This window comes from Lontra canadensis, unplaced genomic scaffold (genome assembly GCF_010015895.1).
Source record: "Lontra canadensis isolate GAN:19392208 unplaced genomic scaffold, GSC_riverotter_1.0 scaffold17, whole genome shotgun sequence".
NCBI classification, from domain to species: Eukaryota; Metazoa; Chordata; class Mammalia; order Carnivora; family Mustelidae; genus Lontra; species Lontra canadensis.
Window position 1 is genome coordinate 11488346 of NW_022631011.1, and position 13649 is coordinate 11501994.

At 38.1% G+C, this 13649-nt stretch overlaps 1 protein-coding gene across 3 annotated transcripts in view; it reads right to left on the reverse strand.

The window, feature by feature from the left end:
• Window positions 1-13649, reverse strand: part of MAPRE2 (microtubule associated protein RP/EB family member 2) — a 157250-nt gene that overhangs the window by 39856 nt on the left and 103745 nt on the right. The gene's annotated exons all lie outside the window — the stretch shown is intronic.

Consider the following 13649-nt stretch of genomic DNA (forward strand, 5'->3'; position numbering starts at 1 on the left):
AAGAAGGGGAACAAGCTGGCATTTCTGTGTTCTCTTTCCTGCTCCAGATCTCTTGGTCTGTCTCTGTAATGTGCCAGTGATGGCCTTTCTGGAACATGAAAGGCTCCCCTAAAGCTCTGGTATCAAGGTTTCTGTGAGAAGCTCTTTATTCCATTCGGGAGATTCACCTTTACATCGGGAGAAACCAACTCATCTCTTAGGCCAGAGATACTAAGCTTCCTTTACTGAGACAGGAATCCAAGATCGAATAAGGTACTGGGAATCTAACAGCTGCCTCAACGGGAAATGGTGAGGCAGCTCATTGTTTGTAGGTAAGAGTATAAGGTAGTGAAATATAGACCACAGTAAATACCACCTCCAGAATCTTGGCATCTGTGAGGTTTCCCCTTAGACTCCAATACCCTGAGGACAAACTAGTATATTCCTATGCAAGGAGATGGGCTCTTTTAAAAACAAACACTGGAGGAGATAAGAGAAACATCATGATCTTGGGTATTCTTACAGTCATAATTCAATTATTCAGGTCTTCCTTTTGAAGTGCCTCCACATGGAACAAATTCCAATAGCCATTTGAACTTTTTTTTTTTTTTTTTAAAACAAGAGATGAGGTATCTAAACATAACTGTCTCATTACCCACTTTTGGAAGAGTTATTCTTCCTTCTGTGGTGTTTAGCATGAAATGTACTTCTAAAGATCCAGACACCTATGTATTCTTACAAACCAACCAACCAACTCACTACCCAAATTTAAAAAGTAGTAACAGGTTTTGGAAAGAAAACCAAACTTGAAACAGGAAAAAAGAAGAAACCATTTCTAGTTCACCTAAAGGGAGCCACTGTTGGGGCACCTGGGTGGCTCAGTGGGTTAAGCCACTGCCTTCAGCTCAGGTAATGATCTCAGAGTCCTGGGATCGGGCCCCGTGTGGGGCTCTCTGCTCGGCAGGGAGCCTACTTCCCCCCTCTATCTGTCTGCCTCTCTGCCTACTTGTGATCTCTATCAGATAAATAAAAGAAAATCTTAAAAAAAAAAGAGAGAGAGAACCACTTTAATGTTCTGGTATATACCATTCTATTTTTTTTCCCCCTTTAATCTAACAGACTGATTCCCTTCTGGGTCGTTAATGGTCTCTACTGACATGTTTAATGGTTGTCTGATTTTTTTTTTTTTCATGCTAAGCAACTTTCCCAACCCAAGATTAGATAAATATTCACATATATTTTCTTCAAGTATTTTATGGTCTCAAGATTCACATTTACATTCTGAATTCATGTAGGATTTATTTTGGTCCATATCATAAAGGATGGCTCTAATTTTAGTTACTCCAAATGTTAGTAGGAATCTGTCATTTTTGGCTCACCAACATTTGGGCACCTTCCTGTCTGGGTTGATGTGACAGTGCCTTGCCTCCCACCACAGTACTGATGGTGAGCAGATAACCTTTTCTCCATCCCCAGCAGGAAAGATGTGGGGCTATGTCCTGGGCTCCGCCTAGGTCTCACAGTCTTAATAGTGACAGACATACACAGGGACTATTAGAATTTAGTCATGGTGGCATGGGTGGGATTTAGAGTCCTGTGACAGCAACACAGTGGCATCCTAGGCGAGCAGCACAAGGGAGGCTCTGTTCCCAGCTTCTAGCCTGATTTCCTATTGACTGGGCTACCAAATATTCTTCCTGTAAATGTGTCTCTGCCTAAGCTTGCCAGGATTATTTTTTGCTATTTTCAATGGCAAATGCCAACTGTTAAAGTCAGCTAGGTGCTGAATGTCATCATTTCATGAATAAACTGTTTTTTTCCCACTGAGGAAAAGGATTAGTTTTACTATATATTGGTTTCCTAATACATGCATTTAGGTCTCTTTCTAGACTTAGATTTATTTTGGTCTGTCCCAGTGGTTAAGTTCATACTCTGTTAATCAAATACTATACTATATACTATTATCTGCAGTATAATTTCCCTTTTTCTCAAAATTTAATTGTCTTAAATTTCATCATCCATTTATTCTTGCCTTTCTATTTTTATATTTGTTATTCATGGCATATAGAAAATACATTTTCTTTAAAAAAGTAGAAATTTACTAAATATCAGCTCTTTTGAGATATAACTCACATATCAAAGTCCAGCTTTTTAAAGTACAGTTGACCCTTGAATAACATGAGTGCTAGGGGTGCTGACCTTCCCACACAGTTGAAAATCTGCAGGTAACTTTTGACTTCCAAAAAACTGAACTACTAAGAGCCTACTGTTGACTAGAAGCCTTACCGATAACAGTCAAAACGTTTTTTATGTGTACATGTATTCTATCCAAATACTATATTCTTATAATAAAGCAAGCTAGAGAAAACGTTAAGAAAATCACAGGAGAAACTGTATTTCTGATACTGTACTACACTTATCTTTAAAAAAATCCACATATCAATGGAAAGGGACAGTTCAAACCCATGTTGTTCAAGGGTCAATTATATACAATTCTGTGTCACTGAAGGTATTCACAGAATCATGCACCCATCACTACTATTTAATTCCAGAAGGTTTTCATTATCACCAGAATAAACTTCGTATCCATTAGCAGCCACTCTCTCCCCTACCCCCGGATCCTGGTAACCAACCACTAATCTATTTTCTGTCTCTATGGGTCTGCCTATTCTGGACATTTCATATAAATGAATCATAAAACTTGCGGCCTTTGTGTCTGGTTTAACTTAGCAAAATCTTTTCAAGGTTCATCCGTGTTGTGGTGTGTATCAGAACTTTACATTCCTTTCTATGGCTTAAAAATATTCTATTGTGTGCGTATACCACATTTTATTGATTTGTTATCAGCTAATGAACATCTGGATTTTCACTTTTGGCCTATTATGAGCAAAGCTACGATGAACTCTCATGTAGACTTTATGTAGACTTAAAGACTTATGTAGACTTTTACTGTCTTTATGTAGACTTAAGTTTTCAGTTCTCTTGGGCTGTGGTACACCTCTCTCTATATTTAACATCTGAGGAACTGCCAAACTGTTTTCTATTTTACAGCAATGTATGAGGGTTCCAGTTTCTCTACATCTTCACCAATCATAATTGTCTTTTTGATTCTAGTCATCCTAGTCGGTGTAAATTTTGATTTGATTTCCCTGAAGACTAATAATGTTAAACATCTTTTTCATGTGCTTTTTGGCCATTTATAGATCTTCTTTGGAGAAATGTTTATGCAAAATGCTTTGCTCATTTATAAAGTGGGTTATTTTTCTTTTTATCAATGAAAGTTTTTTCTACATTTTAGGGTCAAGTCTCTTATCAGGTATCTAATTAGCAAATACTTCCTCCTTTCTGTAGATAGTCTTTACTTTCTTGATAGTATCTTTTTTTTTTTTTTAAAGATTTTATTTATTTATTTGAGAGAAAGAGAGAGAGAGAATGAGCAGTGGGGAGGGGCTGAGGGAGAGAGAGAGAGAGAAGCAGACTCCCCGCTAAGCAGTAAGACCCATGTGGGACTTGACCCCAGGATCCAGAGATCATGACCGGAGTTGAAGGCAGACGCTTAACTGACTGAGCCACCCAGGTGCCCTTGATAGTATCTTTTGAAGCACATACATTTTTACTTTTGTTCTAAGATTTTATTATTTATGATAGAGAGAGAGAGTGCAAGTATGCAAATGGGGTAGAAGGACAGGAAGAGAGATAATCTCAAGCAGACTCCTCACTGACCATGGAACCCGGCATGGGACTCAATCCCACAGCCTTGAGATCATGACCCAAGCTGAAATCACAGAGCTGGATGCCTGACCAATGGAGTCACCCAGGCACACAACACACATTTTTACTTTTGATGAAGCACAATTTTTTTTTTTCACTTGGGCTTTTGTCATTTCTAACAAACCACTGCCTAACCCAAAAGCGTAATGATTTCCACCTACATTTTCTTCTAAAAGTTGTAGTTTTAGTTCATACATTTATGTCAATGATCCATTTTGAATTATTTCTTGTATATATAGGTGTAACATTTGGGTCTAACTTCATAATTTTGCATGTGACAGTTGTTATGGCACCATTTGTTGAAAAGACTATACTTTCAATTGTCTTGGCATTCTGGTTGAATATCAATTAGCTATCAATGTATGGGTATATTTCTGGGCTCCTAATTCTATTTATACATCTATCCTGATGCACTAATAGTCTTGATTACTGTTGCTTTGTACTCAGTTTTGAAACCAAAAGCAGAAGTCCTACAACTTTGCTTTTCTTTTCCAAACAGGTATTCTGGTTTCCTTGCATTTCCATATTAGTTTTAGGATCAGTTCATCAATTTCTGTAAAAAGGCAGCAAAACTTTGATAGGGATTGGACTGAATCTAGAGATTTGAAAAATATTGCCCTAATAATAGTTAGTCTTCCAATCCATGAACATTGGATGTCTTTCCACTTAATTTTTCAATGAGATTTTCTAGTTTTCAGTATATAAGACTTCTACTTTTAAATTTTTATTTTTTAAAATGCTATTGTAGGTGGAATTGTATTCTTAATTGTTTTTGGATTGTTCATTGTTAATATGAAAGAAATACAATTGATTTTCAGGTATAGATCTTATATATCCTGCAACCTCGCTTAACTCATTTATCAGTTATAATAGTTTCTTGGTGCTTGGAGCTTAGGACTTTTTTTTCCCATACAAGATCATGACATCCATAAACAGAGACAATTTTATTTTCTTTCTAAACCCAATGCTTATTTTTCTTACCCAATTGTCACAGCTTGAACCTTTAGCACAATGTCAGAAAAAGTGCTGACAGCGAACATCCTGGTCTGGTCTTGAGGGTGGGGGGAGCATCCAGCTCTTCACCACTAAGTAGGATGTTAGCTCCAAGTTTCTCATAGATAGCATTATCAGATGGAGAAAGTTCCCTTCTGTTTCTCCTTTAGTATTTTTTAAAACAAAAGGGTGTTGAATTTTGTCAAATGCTTTTTCTGCATCTATTATCACATGGCTTTTGTCCTTTATTCTATTAAATGATGTTTTACATTGGTTTCTTTACTCCCATTTGATCCAACCTTGCATTAATCTCATTTGATTGTGGCACATAATCCTCTTTACATGTTGCCAGATCCACTTTGCTAGTACTTTGTTGAGAAATTGTGTCTACTCATAAGAAATGCTGGTCTGTAGTTTTCTTGTCGTAGCTTTGGTTTGGGTTGATACTGGCCCTCAAAGAATAAGTTAGAAAGTGTCTCTTCCTCTCATGTTTTGAAAGGATTTGTGAAGGATTGGTGTTAATTTTTTTTTTTTTTTTTTTTTTTAACACTGTGTAGAATTCACATTTGAAGTCATCTGGGCTCTGGCTTTTCTTTCTGGGATTCTTCAAAAATTACTAATTTCATTTCCTATTATATAGGTCCATTAAGAATTTCTATTTTAAGTTTCAGTAGTTATGTCTTTTTAGGTGTTTAACCATTTTATCTAGGCTACTTGGTTTTTAAACATTCATTTTCCAACTCATGAGTTCTAATAAATTCACAGTTGTTTCCCTTCAGTTTCCTAGAGACAAATAATACATAAAATGATATTTTGTAATATATTTTTATGTGTGTATATTTGTTTATATATACACTTTTTTTCTTTAGTGAGAATATCTCTTCTTCTTCCTTTAAGTCTGTCATTGGCCACTGATTTCTAATACTATGTAAATATTTTTCTGAGTTTTACCAATAGCTGTATGTGGAAAGGACCCTGATATCTACCTTTTCAGCAACCACAGAGACAACAAAAATGTTTTCTCCTTTGATCTATTAACTGATCAATCACATTCTCCATTTCCTAAAGTTGAATCGTCTTTGCATTCTTGGTATAAGTCCCACGTGGGGATGTTTACTAAGTTTTTATTACAGTGCTTGTTTAGACTCACAAAGGCTTTATGATTTTTGCATCTATACTCATGAGGCTGAAACTTTGTGTGCTTTTGTTCTATTTATGATTTTTTTAAGTTTAAAAAATATGTTGGGAACATTTTCCTATTTTTGAGGGTCTAAAAGCTTGTGCACTAAAGTAAAAAAAAAAAAATTATTAGATTGCCAGTGGCACAGTTTACTCTCTTTATATCCTCAGCTTTTCCCACCTCTATGCTTTCAGAATCACATGAGCATCAAACAAGCAGGGTCATTTCTATCCAACAAGCAAGGTAGAAAGAGTAGATCATATGAGCATCTCCAGTAAATGGTACATTAGTTGATCACTTAAGGTATTCTATCATAGGTCATATTCTCTAGAGTCAAAGGAACCCCTGAAAATTTTAAAGAAATAGCTTATTGACTTTGGGGACTATGCTTAAGATTTGTTGTGACTGCCCCTGGGTATGTCTGTCTAGGTATTTTCAACATCCAGTTCCCCAAATCTGTAGTGCCCAAGAAACATCATGAAAGAATACTTTGAAGTTAATTGTTGCTACTAAGAACATGGTCAAGACTTCCTGTTGGGGCAGGAAACTATAACCAAGGCATAACTTGAACAAGGCTGTTGTATTCTGCCATCTATCCAAGGCGAACCCTCTGGCTGTGCTCTACATCGCATCTCCTCTCACCTTCTCACTGAAGTCATGGCTCCAACGGCCCTTAGTCTCTCTTGCAGTGTCAATTTCTCTATGCTCTAGTTCCACCTGACTTTATTTGAAGTGACTCTCCACCATGTCATCTTATTTTAGGTCTATTTTACTAATTCTTATATTGGTCTGTGGTTTCCCTTCCCTTCACTGCGATGTAAGTTTCAAGAGTGCTAACGCTTCATCTGTCTAGCTTCCTTCTGTATACAAGCCTTTAATACAGTCCCTGGTACAGGGTGGCCTTAACTATCTGGTCAACAAATCAAGGTTTACAGGTTACAGCAGTTCAGCTGCAGCAAGGGCTGGCTGACGGTAAAATTCTAATGTTACCAAAGTCCCGAATAAGAGTACAGGGAGAGTTGCTATATATTTTAATAACTGACAGGGTAAAAATGAACAGGAAGTCTAAACAAGAAGCACCCTGGAACCCAAGTTTGCAGAAAGGGGAAAGACAAGCTTCAAAAGGCTAAATATGATACATCTGGGAAAAGCAATCCAAATTTAGGATGTTGTGCTTATTAACAAGATTGAGGCGCCATGCTCTGAGCCCATGAACTCAAGGTATTCTGCAGTCATGAAGGTCAACAAGTTTTGAAAATGATGAGGAAATAGAAAAAAGGAAAATATTCTTTGTAGAGTGCCATGCTATGCTTGTACCTACAGCCATAAGAATGGTTTCAGTTGTTAAACATCAGAAGGGACCTAGTGGAGCTAAAAAGTTTGGGGACAGGATCCAAAATGACTAGGTGAGGCATGGTATGAAGGCAGAACTCAAAAATGACTTCTTATACTCAAAAGATTCAAGGCCATAGGATTTAAGTCATGGACTCATGAAAAGCATGAGAAGATAAGCTCATTTCTACCAGATTGCAGGATTTGACATGACATTAATATCAGGATAAATTGATATTTTTAAAGGGAAATGTCCAGAAAACGAAAAAGGAAATATTAGTTTATAGATTATGCAAAGAGGTAAGAAATGAAAATACCCATGTTTATGGGAAATCAGTTAAAGGTTTCACATCTATTTTTAACATCTGGAACCTCACCGGGATATTTTCATCACCACCACCCTATTTTAGAGATTTGGGAACAAAGTTCAGAAAGTCATCCAACTAATAAAAATAACAGAAGTGGAATTTACACTCTGATCTGAACTTCAATTTCCTAAATATTTCCTCTTCTCCTATGCTGCTTCTAGGAAATGATAACTGAAATTTCAAGGTTCAGAAATTTTTCTAGATTATAATTCAGTAAGAAGTCACAAAATAAACTGCAAGAAACCCCATGAACCTTTCACGCTGATGTCAGGGGTGGAGTGTCAATGATCCCTTTCCTCATCACAGGACAATCTTGGGCTGGATGGATGGTTCATTTGTTTGCTCCCATGTATTCCAGTATATGTACACAGGTAAGAATTTAGTTTTATATATTTATGTGATGTGTATATATATAAAGTTAATACATATATATTATGTTGCCAAAATCTCCAAGCGCTTTCCCGGGAATGTGACATCATCTGTACTGAAGACATTAAGCTATATTGGGTTTTGCCACAAAGAGCTACTCAATTTGCCCACCTGATGTTCTCACAGGCCAAGGAGCGATTACACAGAAATGTCTGTATCACTGGATTCAATTACAACTTTTTACCATCTTAAGTGGTACTGATGAGGGGTCAGAAGAATGACAACTTTAATTTGCCAGACAGATCCACACAATTATATCTTTCTTTGCAGGTGAATGATTTGTGGCAAAGCTTCTTCTCTCAAGCTACCCTTAGTCTCTCTTGTAGTGTCTCTTGCCCAAGAAGTAGGCAGAGGAGGACAGAGAACTGAATTTTTGGTCCTTGGATCTAAGCCTTAATCATCCTGAACGGACTGTGACAGGTCATCAAACCTTTCTAAGCCAGCAATATTCCTATCTGCAAAACGTCAGGTTTGGATACATCTCTAAGCTCTAAAATTAGATGATTCTCTAATTCTCTGCCATGATGTCTCTTTTCAAGGATACTTGATACTTCTGCTAATCAGGAGACAATAATGCTTCATTCTCAAATGACTAAGACTTTGCCAGCACTCTTGCTTCTAGCCATCACCATCTCATCCTAGCTGCTGGAAGAGACACTAGGGGCACGGCTGCGTCTGGACTCATGCTCCTGGAAGGCGGGGGCACACACGCCCCTTCTGGATTACGGCTCTCCCATGTATTCCTCCAGGAGCTCCGGATATTTACATACTCAGCAACAGAACTGCATGTTCTGGCACCTTCCACGGTTGACTTAGTAAAGATCTTTCCTATCAGAATATTGTTTTACACAATAATCAGGATCATTCCAGCTCTATTTTTGCATTCGGCCCTGTCATTCCTTAATCTGGTGTGACTTCAGTTTGTAACTGAAGCTCTCACCTCTAAGCTGAAGGCAGTATCCTATTCCCCTCTGAGAAGTCAGGGCTTCTTATCAAGGGAATTGAGGCTGCAGAACACAGCGTCACAGATTTCCAGGACATCAGCAGAACTCTCCCTCCCTACACAAATGCAAGGCTTGAGCTTAATGGCCACTGGGAAATAATGCTTTGAAACATTAACATCTTAAAGGAATTTAAAAATCCTCAAGTTCAGCTGCATCTTCCCAATCCAACAAAAATACGATTAAGTTAGTAGTAGCTCTGTTTTTGTTTTTACGGGCATGTCCCACATTCCTGGCACGAACAGCAGCTTGCTAGCTTTGGTTACCACGGTATTATTTCACGCCGTTGGAGTGAACTTAGGACACTGTCTGTTTCACCTGCCCCGAGTCACAAGTGCAGAAAGAAAGATCCAGAGTGCAGAAATCTAGCTTCCACGGAGCTTGTTCTCTGGAATGCCCACGGTCCTCCACTCAGCTTCCTGCTCCTTCCCACTGTTTGGAGTCATGTCAAACTTTTTATTCATATTTTAAACAAGTCCCAAAGACAAGTAACTTTCAAACTGATTTTAGAAAGAGGAAAAGGAGTAATAACCAGCAGGAAGATTTCAACTCCCGCAGACGTAGACAGAGCAGGCTCAGATGAATGGTGCAGTGTGCTGAAAAGCACCCCATCCTTTCCCTTTTCCACATAAAGAGTAAGCTGTCACAGGACATTTTCATCTCCTCCTTTACAGAGAAATAAATGTGCCAGCAATCACTATTCAGGCAGACGGATTTTGAAGAGTATCAGCAGATATATTACAAGACCTTGCCAAACCACATGGCTGGGCTCTCATCTGATAGGCACACTCAGGTTTTTACTAATTCAGAGGATATAAAACCTTTTCAAGTATCCTATAACTTCTCGTTATGAAATAAGAAATAGAAATGACAAGTGCAGTGTAAGAAATACCAACAGTAATATTTGTATGGTAACAGATGAACTACACCTACCATGGTGAGCATTTCATAACGTATATAACTGTTGGTCACTATGTTGTATGCCTGAAAGTAATACTGTAGAATTCAATAAAAATAAAAAAATTAAGTCTGCAGCAAATTGCAGCTAAAGGCACTAACATTCTGTGCTTATAACCTGCCTTTAAGAAACTAGAATACTCTTCATTTTTATTAAAGATTTATTTTAGAAAGAGAGTGCGTGTGAGCAGGAGTAGGGGCAGAGGGAGAGGGAGAAAGAATCTTAAGCAGACTTCCCACTGAGCAGAGCCTGACACAGGGCTCCATCTCATGACCCCAAGATCATGACCTGAGCTGAAATCAAGAGTAAAATGCTTAAACGACTGAGCCTGTCAGGTACCCCATGAAGCAAGAATACTTTTAGAAAGGTAATGTTACCTTTAAATTGGGTTTTTAACTAAGAAAATTGCAGAGCAGTGTTAAAAGTGAGATCTGCCATTAAGAAAAAACTGATCAGATAGTAAGATTGGTGTACTGAGTTGATTTAAAGGTACTTCTAAAAAATCATGGAAGAATAAAGAATATTTTTCAGAAGGAATGTCAATGTAGCAAAAATTTACATGTGAAATAGCCCTTAAGATTTAGGTATCAGTGTTCTCAGATAAAAGGTAAGTTTTAGAGCAATAATTACAGATTATAATGGATAGAAATCTATAATACACAGAAGAGAGCTGATATCTAACTAGAGGTATTTGTGAAAATTTTTATAGAAACTTTTCTAACTCTCAGTTGAAAATAAGAATATAAAGACACTGAAGTATAACCAGACTACTTCTAGTTGTTTTTGTTTTGTTTTTTTCCAACTAAATGGCAAGTAACCCTATAACTTGTCATCTTCTATTTTAATGCTTTTAGGAAAAAACACAAAACTTCAAATCTGCCTACTGATACAGAAAAAGATTCAGCCAATTAAAAGAAGTGGAAGGTGAAGAATTATCTTGTTGGTCTGAAATACTTCTTTTCAGGGGTGCCTGGGTGGCTCAGTCTGTTAAGCATCCAACTCCTGATTTCGGCTCAGGTCATGATCTCAAGGTCGTGAGATCGAGGCCAGTCCTGGGCTTTGTGCTCAGTGTGGAGTCTGCTTGAGGATTTTCTTCCTCTCCCCCTGCCTCTGCTTCTCCCCATCTTGCATGCACACACATGTGTGCTAAAATAAATAAATCTTAAAAAAAAAATACTTCTTTACATCTGCTAATGGACAATCCAGTGCTGGGAGCCTGGTTTGACTTCTAGCTTCTAACACCAGTGATGGCCTTTAGAGTAATGGGCTCAAATTTTACCACAACAAGCTGTCTTGTACAAGCTACCCAGCTTCGTACAGAAAGATCTGACTTCTACAAGGGCATCAGGAATGAAGGAAGTAGAAGCACTTGGAGCACAGGCAGGCGTGGTGTGCAGGACAAAAGGTCACTGGCTTCCAGAGAGTCTGATACCGAAACTGGCAGTGAGATGTCCCGAAGGCTTGACTCCCAGAATAGAACTAAAGTTAGAATCTGGCATTCCAGAAAGAAGAGAAAAGGAAGCACAAAAAGCCTTTCTTACAAATGAAAAACAAGTTAGGTACATATGAAGCTCAGTCTGAAGGAGTCAGTTTTCTTATTTCGTTCATCAGCACCAGCTTCTTAAAGCTGTGACATCAGGGAACAAACTCTCTTTACATTTGCACGTGGTATTTTCCCACTGTTTTGTATTACCTCCTTTACTTCAAAGGACAATTTTGTTTGAAATGTTGAAATTACAAGACTAGGTAAAAAGGGAGTATTTTCATCACAGAAAGCTTAAGGAGGTGGCAAGATTCTGAAAAGAAAAAAAAAAAAAGATTGTTTCTAATTTTTTGGTTATGCTAAAGAAATGCCTGTCTGTAGGAGACATATAAGGATGTCCCTTTATTAATCAATGAAAAACCAATAAACCACCAATACTTATCGAGGAATTGGATTTTAAAGAAGCAACTTAGTTTTGAGAGCTCAGAGAAATAGGAAAATCGGCAAACACACAAAACTAGAAGTGCTCAAGGATATGGCAGAGACACATAAATCTAAAGGCATTAATGTTCAACATTCTGCCCAAGAAAATGCCAAGAAAGAATAAGCAATATTCTCAAACAGATTAACTCAAGTTCAACTTGCATGGTCATTTCTGCTCCTCAAGGAGCTTCATAACCTCTGATGTTGAGATTTTAGGTACTCAATGACCTTAAGACTTTGTAGAAATCTGAACTTTGAGAACAGGGAGAGCTCACATCTGGAAGAAAGGGAGGAAGCTAGCGCTGGAGATGGCCCTCAAAGAAGGCATTCCAAGCAAAGAGGGAATTAGGACATTTGGTGAAAGATGATTTAGGGCAAATGTAGGCTAAGGGCAGTGGGTCATGGGATGCTGGAAAGACTGGTTGTAGTAACTGCTCAAAGCTTTATAAGCCAAGAAGAGAGGCAAATTAATTTGGTTATTTGCTTATTAATAAATATGCTTATTTCTGGGCACAAGTATCTTTATAGAAAAATGCCTAAAGTATGCCATTTTTTAAAAAGATTGATTCTTTTGAGAGAGAGAATGTGAGCTTATGAGTGGGGGAGAGGGGCAGAGGAAGAGAATCTCAAGCAGACTCCCTGCTGAGCAGACACCACCCTCCATTTAAGGCTTGAACCCATGACCCTGAGATCATGACCTGCAACGAAATCATGAATCGGAAGCATAACCAACAGAGCCACGTAGGTGCCCCTAAAGTATACCATTTTGAAGCTCCAATTTTTAGGACATACCTATTTTAAGGGAAAATGAGATAATGGCAAGAGACCTAAAGCCTATGCACTCCTCCTAGTTTCTTAAGGAATGTCTACCGTATCACCCTTCCAAGAGGCCATGCTAGGCCACTATATAAACTCTTGGTATCCTAGCTGACGAAGAAGCTCTTCACACAGTGCAAGATATAGTGGTATGAACTGCCCAGAACAAAACCACAGTCCACTTTTATGCAGTGGACCTCTCTCTACAGCTGATCTTTTTGTGGCTGAGGTCACTGTCTCTGGGACTGGGGGCTCTTCTAGATCCATGTTACTTCACCTGTTCTCTAAGGCTTACAGGTGATAGCTCCTTACTTATCACCGCTCCCCCTCACATGCAGTCCACCCACTCTCACCAATGCCAGTAACACCCTCTACCTGCCAGAGCGTTCCCTTCCCCACACCTCCCAGAGAAGAGGTCTGGGGGCCAGAAAAAGCCCAGAAGGCCAGGGATGGTATCCAAAAAAGTCCCCAACACTTTGGGAAGAACCACCATTTGACACACGTGCAGGTGGTGACACATGAGAGAATATTCTTCCATAATGAACTGTTTTCTTTATATTTCACAGGGTAATCCCAGAACACGTTGCTTTTCTCAGCATGATTCTAGTATTAGGAGAAATCTAAGTATTTACTTCGGGGATTCAATTATACGACCATAGGAGAAATGAAAAAAAAAAAAAAAGAATTAAAAAAAACAGGAAAGGAGTTTTTTTTGAACATTAGATTTAAACACTATTACATATAATTTTAGAGTTGACATACACATTTTCATGAAAATGTGGTGCCTTATTCGGTTTCCTAATGTTCTTCTACGAATTGTCATACAATGTAATCTAGAAGAAATCAAAGTGGAGAA